At 46.4% G+C, this 18815-nt stretch overlaps 1 protein-coding gene across 2 annotated transcripts in view; it reads left to right on the forward strand.

Moving 5' to 3' along the window:
* The first annotated feature begins 8021 nt into the window (after window positions 1–8021).
* The window catches only part of MRAS (muscle RAS oncogene homolog), a 38167-nt gene continuing 27373 nt past the window's right edge, over window positions 8022–18815 (forward strand). For both annotated transcript variants that reach the window (XM_082284944.1, XM_082284945.1), the window contains exons 1-2: window positions 8022–8153; window positions 8394–8564. The gene's annotated coding sequence lies outside the window, so the exon portion shown is untranslated. The remainder of the gene's footprint in view (window positions 8154–8393; window positions 8565–18815) is intronic.

Here is an 18815-nt window from a genome sequence, read left to right on the forward strand (position 1 = left end):
TCCAACAAACATCCAATCTTAACCTTCCCTGGTTCAACATGAGGGCATTTTCTCTTGCCCTGTCCCTGGCTGTCTGGAAAAGGAGACTGACCCGCACCTGGCTACACCCTCCTTTCAGGGAGTGGTAGAGAGCAAAAAGGTCCCCCCCAAGCCTCTGTTTTTCCAGGTGAAACACCCCCAGCTCCCTCAAATGCTTTTAATAGGACTTGTGCTCCAGACCCCTCACCAGCTTCCACAGCTACTGTAGTCTTTGGGCCAGTAGCATCATGAATTTACCGGAGATGGTTGTTCTTTTCACATAAAACTGTCTTTCAGAAATCAGAGAACTGTGTCTCTGCAGAAGACACCCAAGGTGGATTCAGAGGGTGCATCCCTTCTAGCTGTAACTACAAGGATTTCCCATAAAGGACGTAGCGAGGCTGGACCTTCATTCACATGCTTGGCTCGAGCTGGATTAATCTAAAGCTGGGTTCTGGATCTAAAACCTTTTCCCCGTGTAGGGAGTTTGGCCTTGAAGGTGTGAAAAACGAGGTTCACTCTCCTGTTAGAATTTAAAGAGTTTAATATAAAGACAATAAGAGACACATAAAATAAAGCAAAGGGATAACGGCCGGGTGCCTTGGCGCTCTGCCAAGAGCACACCTGATGCTCGAGGTGAGTCCTTTTTATACCATTTTTACTGTCTGTTCTCTATTCATATTAAAACTTTTCCTGGAGCTGTTCTGCATGGCCACTCCTTGGTTCTGCCTTTTTAGAGCATGCGTAGTCTTCGGCCTTGTGGTTTTATTTTTGATTCTTGGGGTTGGGCCCGCTAGGTAAGAGTCGATGGTGGGGTGGATCTCTTAATTCTCCAGACAGTCAGGGCTGATTGCAGCTTTGGCCTCTTTGCCCCCCGGGCAGAGCGGTGATAGCGGCTCTCGGACCCTCCTTGGCTGCCCATTCCCCGGGTGGAGCAGCCTTTGGGCCCTTTTGTTCTCCGGACAAAGTGTTGATCAGCAGCTCCTTGGGCCTCATTCTCCGTTCGCTTGGAGGTTCTCTTACTTGCTCACACTTGCTAACATTCTTGCTAAAACGAGAGAAAACTACATCCTCACAGCAAAAAGCATTTCTAACATTATATCTACCTTAATACTTTGCGAGAAGCCAATACTATAATATATGTTTATAACAAAGGAATTTGAAGAGCATTAGGTTTTGCTCTTGGCAATATTGAGTAGCATGTGTCCTGCCTGCGTTCCTGACTGTGTTCTCTGGGCCTGCAGGGTCATAACAGATGGGCTGTCCTGCCTAGAGCTGAGGTTTGGCTTTCCACCTCCAGGTCAATTCCCATCTTCTCACCTGTCCTGCTTCCTCAACTACAAGCCGATAAAGTGAGTTTCACATGGACAGCATGGAGGCTGAGGCGTAGCTGGGAGATCCAAAATGTAACCTGACTGCCATTCAGAGGGTTATAAACAAATCATTTATAAATAAACATCACTGCCATTCAGAGGGCTATAAATATTTCCTTGAGCCACCAGATATTTCCAGGTTTGGCATCCAGGTGTCCTGATGAATTACTTCTTGCCAAATGTAGGTTTTAGGGACCTGGCTGCTTTGTGCCCTTTGTGTTGTTCACTATCATGTATCTTGTTCTGTACAGTGCTCTTGCCCAGAATGCCAATGTTTTGGAGCAGCACTATCGGCCTCATTCCAGGGATACTCAGCCTGCAATGAATGCATTGATTCATAGCTTATTTTCAAAGCCAGAAGGAATTGCTATGCTGATCTGCTCTGACCTCAAGCATTCAGTGGGCACAGGAGTATTTATAGCTCTGTTTATAGCATTCTGCTCTGTATACAAGTGAACAGGGACAAGTAAAGAGCAGATTCCCTGTCCCAGTGTAGGTTTGACAGCCACTACAAGCTCAACTGCTTCATTAAGGTATTGCCCTCAGTAACTGGCAGGGCAGATTAGCCCTGCCAATTCCAGAGCACGTGGGCAGAGAGTCACCCACACATAGCACTTGTGCATACAGTTATGGTCTGTCTGCAGCACCAGCAGAAATAAGCTCCAGGTGCAAGGGCAGAGATGTGGGAAATCCTGGGCCTGTGTTTCTTAGTCTCCATGCTAAGCCTGTATTGTCTCTTCTCTTGCAGGATCATCTGTTCTAACCATATTGAAGCAGCCCAAAAGATGCATAAGATCACTGGATAAGATGACTGAAATGAGCTTAGGAATAATAAATAACTTGTAGGGAGGTTCCAGAGAATAGCAGGACAGAGCCACCACCAACTGCAGCTGCTACAGCTCTCCCAGTATAGTATCTCTCAGGGTGTGTTCCCTGCTTTGTATTTGGAGTCACAGGCTAAGACACAGCATGTTCCAGAGCACCATACTGCTGCATTTCAGATGTGGTGATGAACTGACCTGCCCCAAGCTCAAGCAGTCCCAGAAGATAAGCTCACTTCTGTGTGGAGCTGAGACCATCAAAATGGAAACTGCTAAAAGTTACCTCACTTTCCACTTGCTGTGTCCTGTCTTTATGCCTTGCAGCACACAGCCAGTCTACAGGCCACTTGTCTTTTCCCTGCACTTAACTCTGTTGCCTGAGCTCCTGATGTGTGGTGAACGTCCAGCCAGAAACCTGAGCAATAACCAAATATATTCATTAGACAGATTAGCTAGTTTTTCTTCCTGTTCAAGGTCACATTTCTGCAGGTTATTGCCCTGGAACTGCCAGTGCAACATAAGACACCCTTGTCACTTTTTTCCCAGTAAAATGGAATTTACTACATTCCTTAGAATATTATTTTCATAGCTAAATTTTGCTAGAGTTCTGATTGACATGTGTCCTGTCAGGTTCAAATTCCTCTGAGAGCCTGCCTTTTTCACCAAACTATATTTGTGAGTGAACACGTAATTGACTAACATTGTACATTCCTCGGATGAAATCCCTAAGAGGAAAAGTAATTGCTTTTTTACATGCACAAATAGTAAAATCGCTGGAGCTAATGCACTGATAGTTAAGAGAAGCAGCTATTAATATTTCTGCATGGAAGCAGCACAGCCACCAAGGCTCTTGCAACTGTGTCTCACAGTCTTGCTCTTGGGCAAAGTATATGCAGTCATCTCTAATCTGTTCCATCTCTCCTCAAGCAGCTCACCCAGCAGTGTGAACAAATTGCCTGGAAATGTCGTCATCGGGCTTCATCTGGCACTATCTCCCCTTCTGTCTGGGTCATTGATTTCCTCATCTCCTCTGCCTTGAAACTCACATCATACATTAATTTGTGGCTCTCCAGTACTGAAGCAGCTGCACTGTGCCTTCGCTGCTCAACACCAGCAGCTTTCAGCCTCTGAAGTGTCCTTCACTGCTGCTCACATGAAGACCTCCTGAATGTGTCTCAAGTGGCCTCCCTGCCTGCCACATAACAACATGTGCTCTGCCAGCTTCTGTTTCACCACAAGAGAGCTTAGAGCCCTTCTGCTTTCGGAAATTGGGTAAGATTCAGTCTCCTTCCTACAATGACTCAGTGTGCTGCAGAAATTACTCCTGCCTTGTATGAGCAGCTACTGTGGATCTTTCAGAGCTGTGCCAGTCTCTGCTAGCCACCAGCTGCCCTCTGGAGAGCACAGCAAAGACCTGGGGCTGCTCCATGCTCTGGTCTTATGATTGCTAAATATAGTCCATTGATAAATAACATAAATGCATGAAGGGCACAAGAATCAACAGTTGTTCAGTTGCTAATGCAGCCTTTTCCTCTGTCCTTTCGCCCGTGTCACTGAGGCCTTTCAACATCACCCTTTGCATTTTGAGTAGGTACTGTATCTTTGCACAGCTATTTCCAAGGATCTGATCTGGCCAGCAGAAACTTACTTTCCTTGGGTTCTATTAGGAGTAATGAAAGTCCCACCTTTCCTCAACACTTGTAAACTGAGTGCTTCTGACATGGAAATAAGGGCAAGATGGTGAGACCTCAAATGTGAAGCCCTTACTCCTAAATTCACAGTGACCTTAATGGGAATAATTCCATTCAAAGGAAGTGTCAGATAAAATGACTCTATTTCCTCAGGGAAGCATGTTCTTTTTCAAAGCTCTGCCAATCCTTGCCTTTTTAGAAACCAAATTAGCAGTCTCTTTGTTTCACAGCCAAATTCCTCATCCTAGGCCTGGAATATGTCTGGAAAAATATTTCTAGAGAATCCCCTGTTATAAATAACCTGGAGGGAAGTATTCTTTGTATCCTTCCTAGAACAAAGAGCAGTAGGCTGTAAAAGGGCATGGAGAAAGGGCTGATCTCTTGTACTAGAGAAAAAAAATCTTGATCTTGAGGCTGATGTTTGCATTGTGTGCTCAAGATGAGTCACATGAAAGAGAAATTGAGATAAGAGCAAAGACTCCTGAAATAAAACGACTGATTTTAATCTCTGTATCCCTGATTACATGGTCTTTGCTATAGAAATAAAAGATCTGCGCTTCCCTGTAATGTCTCCTTAAAAGGCGCAGCACCACCAGTTCCCCTGAGCTTCCTACCTGTGCCCTCATTGTATGTTTCCTAAGCCTCTCAGGAGGTTTTTTCTTCATGACCCGTTTATAGAGGGTGCTCATGGTCAGCCTGTCCCAGGCCTCCCGCAGCTGTCACATCCACACCATGTCCCATCTCCAGCCTCACTGACTCTGAGGCAGTCACATGTGAACTTTCATCACTTTTATGTAGTTGCATGTGAATATCACTAGATGTCCTCTACTGCTAAGTAGCTTCACCGTGGTCCGTGCCAAGCACCAGAGAAATTTGGTGAAATCAATCTCAGGTGTTTAAGCTATGTTATAGCTTCATTGTTCCTAGCCCATAGAAAAACAGCAATATTGCTCATCCACAGCCCAAAGAAGTGATCTGCTATCTCTGACCAACTGGACTTACAGAGGCAGCAAAGCTACTGCATTGGTTTCATGCAGATTTGGAGTCAACTGGCAGTGTAGGAAAACCTCAACTTTTTTATTTGCAGCTCATTTGAGACTGAGTCATCAGACAGGGTTCAGGCTGTGGTCTACTTGTGCTCTTCTCCAAATTCAACACCAAGGGTCAAGCCCGCAGGACTTCTGCTCTAGCAAGGTCTGATCTGGTGCAGGATGGTGCATTTATCTCTGCAGGGTGCAGGCAGGTACAGCTCCCTGCTCCAGCACGACCTGCCTGTCCTCCAGACAGTGATGCCAGGAGCACCTCGGGTTAGTTCTTGGGAGGGCCATTGCATCCCCTCAAACCCCATCTCCATCCTCTGACTTCCCCGAAGTGACCTCTTATCCCTGGCTATGTGGCACCAGCAGGAACTTGTATGGACAAAAACCTTGCCCATTGCACTGTTCCTGCAGGGAAAACATTTCTCCTTTTTTTGTGCAAACAGTCCCTGCCTTGCTGTGGTGCTGTGCAAACCCTCGTGTTTGCAACCTCCTGCTGCAGAGCTTGGGCAAGGGAAATGCCAACAAAACAAGCCAAGAGGCTCATGCTGCACTAGCCCATTCAGCTTTAATATGGGATAATAAACAGCCCCATTTATCTAGACCTAATAGGGAAGTATTATACATATATAATGCATCCTCTGATTTAGTGAGAACTTACCTGAAGTATAATCTGCCTTGAGGAATTCAGAGGCTGTACAGCCACTTTAATCTATTCACTGAAGCTGAAACAGACTGGAAATGTCATGTGCTTAAATCTGTGTGGGGGAAATGTTGGCTGAAATTTTAAAGCACTCTTCTCTTTTAGCTTTGTATTTCGTTCCAAGGTTTGAAGTGTCGCCCATCCTGCACTCACATCCCCCCAGGGAGGGCTGGTAAAGGGGAGGCTCTTCATGCCACTGCCTCTGCTGTCAAACTGAACGTGATGTTTTCTTTGAGGGCTCCTTGGGGTGAGTCAGCAGGATACAAAAATGCACTTAAATAGGAGTTGTATTGTATAAGGGCTCAACCACAGCAGCAATTCCCCTTTAGCAATGTTGTTAACTAATACGTACTACAAGAAATTTAATGCTGCTCCAGATACTGGCTGGAATTGAAAGAGGAATTTTTGGCTTTCCTCCGTCCATAATTTTAGTATTTCTTATGGGTTGGAAGGCTACTGAGAACTGAGCAATAGCCCAGATACCTGACATACAGGAGCCAGGCCACAGGCTTTTCCTCTCAAATGCTACTGACTTTGGTATGAAATGCATCACAGATTTTTTGGGTTTAGGTGTCTGAATATTTGGCTTGGTTGGCAAAATGCACCTATCTCCACAGAAGCAGAAATGTGCAGCTCTGAAGGGTGATCTGTTCAAGATACCCAAATACAAAGTGGGGTGCTCAGATTTAAAGATCTAAACCTGAAATCTTTGGCCTATCAGTCCTAGGACTGCTGTGTCCCCAGCACTTACTGACAGTATTTCCAAACCTCTGAGGGTGTGTAAATGACCTCCTGTGTGCAGCTTTGCCAATTCTGCCCTCACTGGTGGCAAGATGTGCTGATAGCAAAAACCTGATTCCTCGTAACCGGTCACCTCCATCACTGCACAGCAGTCTGCCCTGGGAATATGAGGAGACTGTTTCAGAAGGAAAATTTGTAACCAGCAGGGAAGCTCAGTTTCACACCAAATTCAGGTGCAAACATGTGACTCCTTTTGACATGCATGTCTTACAAAACCAGCTGTTGATTCATGTGAACAAAACACATCTGTCCCACAGTTTGGTTGGGAAAGCCAGTGGGGATCCTCCTGGTTTGGTCCCTCTCGCCTCCTCCATGCTGCTGGACCGATGCAGATTTTGAGGCAGATACTCATGTATCTTGTATGTAAAATGGCACTACGCTTCTCTCTGCCTCTTACACGTGTGGAAAAGAGAGCACGGAGTCTGTCTTGTTCTGTGCACGCCAGATTCCTTGGGTAGATCTTTCTGGGGACTACTGGAGTGTATGTAATGCTAATTCGGCACAGGAGGAGAGCTGGGACTGTTCACTTGGGTTTAAGAACCATTTTGAGCTCCTGTACCTCTGCTTTGCACACCACCAGGGAGGTAAGCCCTGACACAGCAAGGTGAATCAGCAGGTGCCTAAATGTAGCCCCCCTGAGATGCTCTGGGTGCTCAGCACTGAGCACCCTGCAGGGCTGTGCCCAAGGTGCTCCTGTGGTAGGACACATCCTTCCTGCCATGGATTATTCTCACACAGCCATTGCCAGCATCCTTTGGGAGGGCAGCATGTGTCAGTAAGTGTGTGTAGGTGCGGGAGCAGAGCTTTTGCTGGTGTTAGGTGCAAGGTGTAATGTGGCAAAGGAGCCTGTGGGTGACATGGGAAGCACTGCTTTAGTTCTGTCTCCCATTGCCAGCCAAGGGCACAAATGAGAGGTAAGAAAAGTAACCACTGCCCATGTGTTCCCCAAGTGCTATATAGGATTAGCTCTGGTATTAAACATGAATTCTGTTATTGGGATAAAAGTCGATGAGGCTTCCTCGTATTAAGTATGAATATGTATATATATGGGGGAGGGGGAGTTGTGTATGCACAGTAGCCGGTTCCCAAGGCTCGGTGTGTGCCGTGTTCATGTGGCCTGAACGGCGCTTGTACCAGTCTGTGCCCTCCGGCTGCTGCCCCGTACATCAGACAAAAAAACTGCTGCTTACTCTCCTCCTCGTTTGCTGGCGGCTGCACAAACCCCGCGGCCCGGAGGGTCGGTCCGCTCCCCTTCAGCCACAGCCCCGTGGGGCCCGGGGTGCCGGGCGGGGAGAGCCGGCCCGAGCGGTTTAAGGTGCCGCCGCTGCCGCCCCGCTCCACCTTAACGCGCGGCGGCGGCGGACGGGCCCATTGCCGCGCCGGGGGTCGGCGGGCCCGGACCCCCGGGAGCCGCGCCGCCGCCTGCCCGCCGGACAGCGGCACCCACGCGCGTCCCAAGTGCCACACGCGGCCGGGCCGCAGGTGACGGCGGGACCCCGCACCGCCGCGAATCCCCCTCCGGCGGCGCCCGGCCCGGCCCCCGGCGGCGGGGCCGGGCTATTTATAGCAGCCGCCGCGGCGATATAAGGGATGGCCGGGCGCGGGCTGCGCTGCCGCGGCCGCCGGGGCGAGAGCGTGCGGGGGCCGCCGGCGCTGCCCGGCCGCGGGCGCCTCTGGGCGGGCGCTGAGGGCGCGGCCCCGCAGCCCGGGTGAGCGGGCGGGGAGCGGGCTCGGAGCGGTGCCGCTCCGTTCTGTGAGCGGCGCGGGGGGGGCACGGCCAAAAAACAATAACCTAGGTTTGCTCTGCCCGTCCCCCGCGGGGCACGGGACAGCGCCGCGCACTTTCGGCGCTCCACGCGTGACAAGCCTGCGAGAGGGGCGGGACTGCCGTGACACCCGGCCGTAACGGCGGCGGAGCTTCACCCTCTGCTTCTTCCTTCTCCCCACAGCGATTCCTGCTGAAATGCGGCGCCCCACGCTGGCATGAGCCCCCCCCGTCGGGAGCAGCGCACCCCGGGCACCGCCGCTTTCCCTGGCCGCAGCTCGGTGTTGGGAAGAAAGGGCTGTCGCCGCGGAGCCGCCGCTCGCAGCAGCGCCGGACGCCGGGCGCGGGACGGACGGTACGGGGGCTCCGTGCGGCGGGTGGGCTGCGGGGGTCTCGGGGTGCCTGCCCCGCTGAGCGCCGGGAAAAGGGAATGTATGCCGCAATGGTCGGAACGGCGTGCGGTCCGTGTCTTCTCCTGGGTGTGCGCTGAGGAGAGGGGTCGCTCTGAGTTACGCGTTGTAATGGAAGATCTTTGTAAGTTGAGGGCTTGTTGGATTTTTCTGATGTCAGGGGTTACACACCCCCGCCACAGATTCAGAGCCACGATAATGTTTTACTTTCCTACCGCGGCTGTGTTCTGATGTGATCTGGGTATGGCGAGGTTTCTTATCTTACATTAAAATTGCTCTTGGATCACTGAGTACTTTGTATAAGCTTCCATAACTTTTATAAGGATAGTGATGCTATCTTCAATTACGAAGAAACAAGGAGAGGAGGAGGTACGGGTTTGGGAGGTTTTTTTCTAGCTTTACTTTACTTTTACTTTGCTTTTTTACTCTCTGCTTCAAGAAAACAAACTGAACCACAGAAAGGACAATGATTTCTCATATCTTGTGATTGGGATTGCTGGGTATTAGGAAGAAAACTTGTAGGTTTTCTGTTTGCTTATTTTTTTTAATCAATGGCTCAAGAACCCTAGAAACAGCATATAAAGCCCTGCTTCCTAGACGGAGAAACTAAGATAAAGCCACGCTGACTGTAAGCTGAGGAGCGAGTTAAGTGTTAGACTTCGGGTGGATCAGTCGCAAGCATCCTTCACTCCTCTGCTCCAGTGACCCTCCCTGTCGAGCTGATCACGTCGTGAAACAAATTGGGACTTCCCACCGGCAGGTTGGACTGGAGATAGGGCTTTTCTTAGAAGAGCAAAGTGCTCAGGGGAGTCCTGATCCCAGTGTGAGGCTTTTTCCCAGCACAGGGGGCTGTAGCCCTTCAGCACTGTCAGCTGGCACTGTTCTTGAGTAATGTCACGGAAATACAAAAATCTAAACCACTAACTCCTCAGGTAGCCTAAATCATCTAAGCCTGGATTTTGCTGGCAGGCTTAAAGGGATGCTATTGGCTGGAAATGTTTATGTACATCTTACCTGGAAACTCTTGATCATACAAGAGTTGGTATTAAGAAAAGTGAATCAACTTTATAGTTGTACCAGCTATAGATGTGCTTTCTGAATTTTCACTCCGAAATTATCTGGTTAGCTCAGGCGCTTTCTGCACAAGAGAGATGCATTTCAAAGGCCTAAAACTGTCATTTTTCTTTATGAAAGGTACTTGTCTCTTGCTTTGAATCTGTAAAAACAAATTTGCAAGAACAGGGTCTATTAATTTAAGAAAGGTTAGGAGAAAGATAAGAAAAAGAACAAGGGGTGTGGCAAGGAAATTATGAAGTAGTAGCTTTAAAGAAAAACACCTCTCTGTAGTAGAGCTTTGGACTGCCTAAGAGAGGTAGGATTTCCTTCTAGATACTTGAGTCTGAAAATACAAAGCTGACAGCATCTCCTTAAAAATAATAGTGTATCTAGAAAATAGGTATGAATAGCTTCATATTATAGTTCTGCATCAATTTGTCTTTCTTTGATTTTGCTCCTCTGTTCCAGGAGATATCCAATATGATAGTGGATAGCCCAGACTGCAGAGGGCCAAACACCCCACCAGCATCACTCCTGAACTAGAGCAGCTGCACTAGGGCCAGTGCTGGCCCAGCACCTCTTTTCAGAAATGATGTGAGAGGCAGCTGTATTTATTGAAGTTTTTGGTGGGTATTTTCACAAGCTCAATTTTTTTTTTGCAGAGGAACTAAGAATTGCAGAAACTAAACTTGCCTTCTTCATGGGGGGAGTTTTGGTATGTGTCGCGCTGGATGGTTTTATCTTAAACTCGGACTGAGGCTAACACTAAGGAGGAATAACATTGTATCACAATGTGGTTAGAGAGGACTTTCTTCCTTCTCCCCACACATGTTTTTTGGCACTGGTGGAGACATGGCATTTGGGGACTGGAAGGAGGAGGAGTCTTGTACATGAGGTGGTGTTGTCATTGGCAAAGGCAGTGTAAGGCAGGTGCATATAGGAAAAATGGATGTGATGATTCATTATTGTTGACATTGTGCTGTGATTTCTTAGGACTCTTCTTTAACTGCAGCGTTCTGTACCCAAGACCTCCACGGCCCATTAGCTGCACCATGTGCTCCTAGTGGTGTTTCCGGGCTGACAATATTGGGGCAGAAACTCTACTCCCCTCTCTTAATTGTGGAGGGCTCCTTGAGGAAAACTGTTCAGCTTCATTCATTTCTGCCCTTTCAGTTTTGTCATCTGTCCTTTGGTGTGAATTATTTTTTGTGGTTGGGCTCAAGCCAAGAACCTCTACCCACAGCTGCCAAGTCTGGCAATCCTACTGACCTGCTGGCTCCAGGTGAGTCAGGTCTTTAGGATGAATCAGTGTGCCCTGTAAAAGTTTTAGGCTCCAGACTTCAGCTTGACCACTCTTAATAATTTGGTTTTGCCTGATTTATTTGTTTGTCACTGCTTCAGCCACGCTGTCACTTCTGGTGGCTCCATCCTTCAGACTTGCTCAGCTTTTGGAGCCATGCAGGGCCTCTAGTGCGGAGCAGTGCCCCTACACTTTGTGGAGCTGCTTTTGCCTCAGCATTGTAACTTCTCCATGACTGCTCATCCCTTTACTTCTCTTACCTGCACAGGTGGAGTTAGGAGGGATTGTGCCTCAGCATGGGAATGTGCAGCTCTCAATGCAGGGAGTACTTCAGGCTCTAGAGGTGGAGAATATTGACATGAATCCACAGGAATGAAGAGGGGAGTGTTTTTGCATGGTGGTGGTGTTTGCATAGGCTTTTACTGTCATAAATAAGTAGATCAGGGTTCAGGGGACAGATTCGCTATGAAAAATAAGGAATTAATTTTCAGGCTTCCAAGGCAGGGCTGAGGAAGAGATGTGGTGCTAAAAGATATGGAAATGTGCCTTGAAAGTGACCTTTCACTATTTTTGTTGTGTGAAGCACCCAAGTTTAATGAAGTACAAAGCAGAAGGGATTGGAAGGATTTGGTCCAAGTGAAAACAGAAAGAGCGTGGGACTGGCAGATGGAAGGAACATTAGCCCACTCCTTGGTGGAGTTGTTGCTTCTTTCTCCTGTTGTTGCTTACAGGGGTGCTTGAGAGAAAATACTCATTGGGGAGGGAAGAATAACCTTCCTGTTCTACTTGAATGTCACTGGGTGTGTTTTTCTCCATGGGGAAACAAAGTTTCAGCACTCCAGTGGGTCACATCCTGAGTGTTTGTATCCTAAGTAAATCTAGAGCAACTCCATCTACTTCAATAACACCTGCAGTAAGCCATGACTGGCTCTTTCTGAACAGAGAGGAGAAATGAACAGCTGTAACTTCAGATACTGAAATTTTTGGCATACTCATTTTTTTGAGATTTATGACTGTTTTATTCTCTGAGAATGTAGTGGAGCAGTTGCTGATACATGCACGTGTATGTGTAAGAATATGTCGGCAGAGGAGTAATATATATGGAAATCTTGCATAGAGATAGAACAGGCAGCCAGCTTGCCATTAGATAATGAAATAATTGTATAAAAATATGTCTCCTGAAATAATGATTGAGGGAAGGGCTCAGGACAGGGTTGGGGGAGGTTAACAGTATTTTTAAGTAGTTTGCTCTACTGGTAGTATTTATGGTACTCATTACTGACTCTCCTGCAATTTTGCTCTTTCAGACACTGCTTTTTCAGTGAGTGGTGCTCAGTGTTTCACAGGCAGATAGGTTTCATCTGAGAGACCAGCCCAATTGTTGGAGCTAGGTGAAGGGATGGGAAACATGCCCCCAAGTACTTTCTCTCTCACAGACTGGCCAAAGGTGGGTAAACTGAGGTCAGCAACTCTTGCAGGTACTGATGAATCTGCCTCTCACTGAGTCCACTTTTGTTCTTTCTAAAATGGGGTAGTAGATATTGCTTCTTTGTGGAGTGTGTTGGGACCATAAATATAGCTGAGATACTTCAGAAGGCATCTAAGTGGCTGAGACACTCTTGGATGGGATTCCCCTTCCTGCTGCTTCTCTTCTGGCCAGAACTGACCAGCAGAAATGCTCAGTGCTTGTACACTTACTTATTAATTTTTGGCTAAATTTTGTTTGACTCAGAATTAGTTTGACACTGATAGGTTCAAGACTAAAATCTTTAACTACTTTCTTTTACTTTCTTCTTCTACTAAAGAGCAGATTAAAAAGTTCCAGGCACTCCTTCACCTTCTCCCAAATAACATAATGCCTGCCTTGCCTTCTCTTTGAGAAGGTCTGCTTCTGGAAAGAATGTTGTCCAAAGAGAACTTTATGCAGGGTGGTAAAAATGGTTTAATCTTTCTTCATCCCAGCTGTTGACTGCATCTGCCTAGTTCTTGGTCTAGAGATGAATGTCACTGAGGACTTTCTGGGGACTATTTTGCATCTGAATGGTGACTTGTAATGGTTCAGGTAATGGGCCAAACCACTGGTTTATGTAGTGACTGGTGCTAGTCCACTGAAGTCCAAACAGCTGTTCCAAGTTTCCGTAATCTCCAGTGAAAACAAGTACAACTGCATCAGTCTGCAGCCAGTTTACAGTAAACCTACTCCCTGGGCTGTGGGTTAACCTCCTTAAATATCCCCTGTGGTCAGGTCTGTTACACTTATATGTGAAAATAAGTCTTGTGCTTTGTGATTTACTGGAGTGTAAATAAATCAAGAAGGTCTTTCACGTTCAGGCTCTCTCATCAGCATATATTAGTAACGCTCATCAGCTTTTGACTGGAACTGTGATGGCATAATTACTCTGAAAGGGTAACATATTTAAAACTACCTGTGTGACTTTGGGAGTTAGATTCCTCAGACTCTTAGTCATTATTTTAAATAGGAATTAACTTTTTAAGCTATTAAATTTTTAAGCTATTAAAATTCCTATTTTTTTATTTATTTTTTAAGCTGGAAGTTTTAAGCAAGGGCTTCTGTTTATCTTGTCTTTAAAATGCCAGTTTCTAGGATGAGAGTGGCAGCTCTGCTACTCCACTCATTTCAGATATTAAATAAGAATGTTGGAGAAACAATTAGAAAAATACTGTGGTAAATAAATTCTCATGGGTAATCTTACTAGAGAGGTCCAAGAGGTAAAAATGTACTTTTCAGTCACCTGACAGCAGGATGGATATGAGCATGCATTTTTAGCTTTGTCTTTAGGACAGCTGAGAGGATGACTGATGTCTCAGCTGTTGTGGACAGAGCAAAGCATATATTTCTCCGGACAGGATTTGGTGCACTGAATTCAAACAGCTTGTGGCTGGAACAGTTCAAGTCACCGGGGCAAACATGGTTATCAGAAGGAACAGATAGACTAAGAAAACAGTCTTGCATACTCTAATGTTTGTGTAGGTAAGATTTTAATTTGCTATCAGTCCTAGGGTTCTTTTTGAGCAGTGATGGATTAGTCTTGATATCTGTGCAATTTTTAAAGCATTCCTGTAACACTTGTAATGCAAAATCTATTTGTTTTGCACCATACCTGTGAGATAGGGACCTGCTATTTATCGCACTTGTACAGCTAGGGAACTGAAGTATTCAGTAAAGCTAAACACAGCATGGAGGATTGATCACACAAGAAAGTCTGCAGCAGGACAGACAGGAGGGTTCTGAAACTGGGTCTTAATTCCCATGAAAACCAACAAGCTCTGGTTCATGCTTTTCCCATCTGGTTCTTCCTCAGCGCTTCTGAAGCAGCTTGTGACATTTGCTTGGCTAGACAATGTGGGTTTGGTTTTTCTAAGGAAGAAAGCTCAAGCCTGGTAATGGAGGAAGGGAGGTGATGTGTGTCTGGGGGAAAATGAAGAATGGGGAGCATCCGCCAGCTAGAGATGCCTCCACCACCACTTTTTCAGTGAGTGGCTTGCCCAAGGCTGGCACAGGCTGCTTCTCAGCTACTGAAACTGTTCCTCTGGGCAAACCCCTGCTCTTCCTGTACAGAGAGCCAGCTCTGCTCTTCTTAATAAAGTTGATATGAGTGGCTGGATTGATGATGGAGCTTTCTGCCCAGCTCCACATCTGCTGCCACAGTGCTGTGTCCCTGTGCTGCCTGGGTTCCCTGATGGAGCAGAGCCTCCACTACTCCATCTCAGCCTTGTGATCAGGGGTCACCAGTGTTTGGGTTTGGTGGAGGAAGCTGTCCAAAGCTGGCAGGAGGAATTTTTTGTTATGGTTGCATGATGAACAGTAACAAAGTGAGTTTTATTGCTCAGAATGTATCCACGTTTATAGGATGCTATATTTAAAAAGGAGAAAAAATGAGTCATGGGGAGCTATGCTAATGCTAAGTATTTATGTCTACCTCTTGTGAGGCTGAAGGCAGCGGGAGTTGAGCAACATTCCTGTGAAGTGTCTAGAGGATTTACGGATCAAACTAAAGCCTGCTGAAGTCAGCTGTAAGTCATGCTGTGCCTCGCTCCGGGCCCATGTTATGTACTGTGTGTGGGTTACAGTGAAATATTCCTCTTGGGAAACCCAGGAGCACTCAGTGCTGCTGACTTCCCTGGGCTTGGGCAGGAGCTTGACTTGCTCCCAGAGGTTATTGCTCTGCCACTGGAAAGTCACTCCTGGGTCACTGCCAGGGCAGGGATGTTGCTGTGCCTCCCAGGCCGTGCCTGCAGCACCATAGGAATGGGTACCTGCACCCTGAGTGGGAGCAGGGAGAGCCTGGCATGTCTCAGCTTCTCCTGCTCCTCCACAGAAGCTGCAGTCCCAAGGAGACATAATGTCAGGGTCTGCTGCTAGAGCTGGAGCTTTCCTTTCAGAGCTGCAGAGGGACACAGGGATGCCAGGGTTCGGATACTTTCACTTATGGCATGTCTTGACACTAATTCAGTTGGCTTCCACTTAATTATGAAGTGCAAATGTTGGAGTTTGTTTTATTTAGAAGTTCTTTAATGAAATTGCGATCTAATTGAGAGTGCCAGTGAATTCAGCTTTCCAAGTGTCTGCTTGCCAGCATGTCTCAGTTCTTGTCACAGCTATAGGAAGGACTGGGATTAGGATTTCACTGCTGGGTGAGCCAACAATGGAGATGGACTCTGTGAACAAACCCTGACAGCGCCATGTGTCTGAAAAATGCAAATTTGACAACAGCAAGAGGCTCTGCAGTTCCTCTGTTTTATCCACTTATTGAAGGAGGAGTTTTTGAAGTGTGCAGAAAATAATAATTAAAGTGAAATCTCCAGCTTTATTGGACTTTTTAATTTTGTTTTCTTGTGATTTGTTTTGGGGTTTCTTTTTAAGAATTGGTCATATCAGTATAAAAATTAATGTGTTTAAGCTTCCTTTGATATAGTTTTGAATGGTACACTATTGCAGCCTGTTCTGTTTTCCAGTGCAAGTCATGCTCTGGTTTATGGAAACAAATACTTGCTCATCTTGCACATATAAGAGTTTGAAAAGCTTTTGAGTAGGAATCTGCTCCTTTCATTGCTAGAAGCACTAAGCCTCATGGTGAGTCTGATGGGCAATAGCTGGAACAAAGACCCACCCAACCAAGATTAAAAGAATGTTGATGGACATCAGTGTGGTGAGAATCACATCCACTTTTATCTTGAACTGGCCTTCCCACTTAAAGAACTACTAAAACACCCACTGTAGCATGTCTTCAAGTACCTGGTGACTCCAAAAACGCATTTAAAGGACCTTTTTCTTAAATCTGTCATCCTGTGGTACAAGCTCTTTACCAGTTGGTTGTTGAAACGCAGACTCTTAAGGGGTACGAAATGACAAAAGTAACAGGATGCAGATGGAATTTAATCTCTTGGACACATCCAGACACTGTTATCAGGTCTGTCATCTGTACTTAGCATACCCAGATAGCTCTTGAGTGGTCTGCATAGACAGCTGGCAGTTTAGTAGAGATTGTGATCTTCAGAAAATATGTAGCTGATGTCTTGTGTAATACTTGCTGTGGAAGTATTGGTGTCACCAGCCTAAGTGCAACACTTGCTGGGTGGGGAACATCTATCTATAAAGCAGGACTCTTTCAAAGAGGTTATTCAGTACCAAGCACTCAATCCCAGAAAGAGGCATGAAGGGCATTCACAGAGCTGGTGCTGTGGGGTGATGAGCTGGAAGGGAGGAGATCACTGAAGGAATCCCTTTGGCTCAGCAGTGCTTGCTGCTGAGCTGCAGTTGCAGACTGAGACTGGTTTGGTGGCTGCTGGTGTTTTGTGGGGACAAGAATCCCTAACTAACCTTGGAACAGGAGGAGACATGCCCCAGTGCTCTGGAAAAACCCTCAGCTGCTGTGAATTGTTTTTGTGCAACAGTGCAAGGTCAAACACTACCATTGTAGCTCTCAGAATAGTGCATGATCTTGCTGTTAAGGTACCTGCCTGCATCTGACACAGCTGCCCTTGGAGAACAAGGCAAGTATTGCCTGAGCCCACTCTGCGCTTCACTGCTACCTGAAGAGACCTTGGTGGTAGCTGGGGAAGGATCGTAGCTCCGAATTAGAAAGTCCAAAGGTTGTGATGAGCCGTAGTGATGAGGTGGACTTGAATGAGTACTTGCAGCACTTCCCTAAGAAAATATTCTGTAGCTCAAGGGCGGAGTGCTTTGAGAGAGACTTCTATTTCCTCCACAGGCTGTGGATGCTTTCAGATCTAATCTGCAAACAGGGAATATGTCAGGCATGAGGAACTGTGCAGACCACTTGCTTTTCCTGAGGTTTGGGCAGGTCTGAAGAGATACTGAATGCTCTGTTAAAATGCTCTGCTGGGCATCACTTCCTCTGTGCATCCTGCAGAATAGCTCCATGAAGCACAAAGATGCTGACAAGCTGCTGCATCACCCTAGTCCTGTGAGCAGCAAGGGTTTTGTTACATGAGATTTACTTGTGGAGTATTAAGTTTCAAGTTGTCAAAAGTTTGACTTGGACCGAATGCCTGTGGAGCATGAAAAGGCTTTAATGTTAATCAGCAAAGTTAGCTAAGAGAATATATAATTCCTTATTCTTTTTGCAATGTAGCAAGCCTGTTTAATTAGGCATCTGGGATTTGAATTATTAAATAACAGAACAGTTTCAATCTACTTTTCTGTTGGTAAAGATCTCCAGCAACCCTGTTTTTATTCCATGGGTTTTCAAATTATGAGTTCCAGAAACTCTTTGAACCTCAGGAGGATGACTTACTGTATCCAGGAGGACAGAGAAATAGGACTCTTATTTTAAGGTCTCCTGAGCACAGCAAGTTACTCTCTGTTGTTTACATACCAACCCCACAAGAATATGGAAATAAATGCTAGGCTATCGAAGCAAAGCAGAAAAATTATGTTTTCAGGCATATCCTGCCTCGAAGCATCTGCTTGATTTTGTGCAGCATAAGAATAAATCTTTCTGCTGCACAAAACATGGGGAGCAGTTCTCTGGTTTGGGGTAAAAGAGAATAGAGCAAAGTAAGAGTATCTGTAGTTCATGTGGGCTCGGGAAGCCTCATGAAGGTGGACTAGGATAGCTGAGAAGTAGGCAGGGACAAAGAAGAGTTGTCTCAGCCAGAGCAGTGAAGAACTGCAGAACTTGGGCTGTGGTTGGAGATCTGCCACCTTCAAGGCAATGACAGAAGGGCTGAGGAAATGCCTGCTAGTGTCCATGGTTGGGGCACATGTGCCAGCAGCTCTGGGCAGGGTGTCGTGGGCAGCGGGAGGTGAGGGACTTGCTGACAAAATCTCCAAGCCCTCCTGACCCCAGACTAATGTATGCTGGCTCCTGTTTGGGGCTGGTGCACTTCAAAAGCCTTGTTGAGTGGAGGGGTGGGTGGACACCGTGGGTGGAACTGGCGACCCAAAATACCATTTCCCCTTCCGAAGGCTGGGCGTATACCAAACTTGTGTCTCTGTGTGGTAAAAGAATATGAACCAAAAGTGCTGAGAGATGCAGTGGTTAAATTGAAACATGCTGTGGCAGGATGAAAGTAGTCTTGTCCCTTACCAGGCCTTAATGCTTTGAGGCTTTATTTATTTAATTTTTTTTCAAGTGGCTGTCCTCCATGTTGTTTCTATCTGTGCTTTTAATAGAGATATTTTTATATGCAGAAATGTGTCAAGATGCCGTCAGGTTAAATCATATCATGTTGTATTATAACTCACTGGGTTGATATAAAAAAACAATATCTATAGTTGTGTTTTATTTAAACTTTTATGTCTGAAGTGTCATTGAAGGTGCTGAAGCATAAGAGAGCAACTCCATGTAAGGGT

The sequence above is a fragment of the Coloeus monedula genome, assembly GCF_965178545.1.
Source record: "Coloeus monedula genome assembly, chromosome: 7".
NCBI classification, from domain to species: domain Eukaryota; kingdom Metazoa; phylum Chordata; class Aves; order Passeriformes; family Corvidae; genus Coloeus; species Coloeus monedula.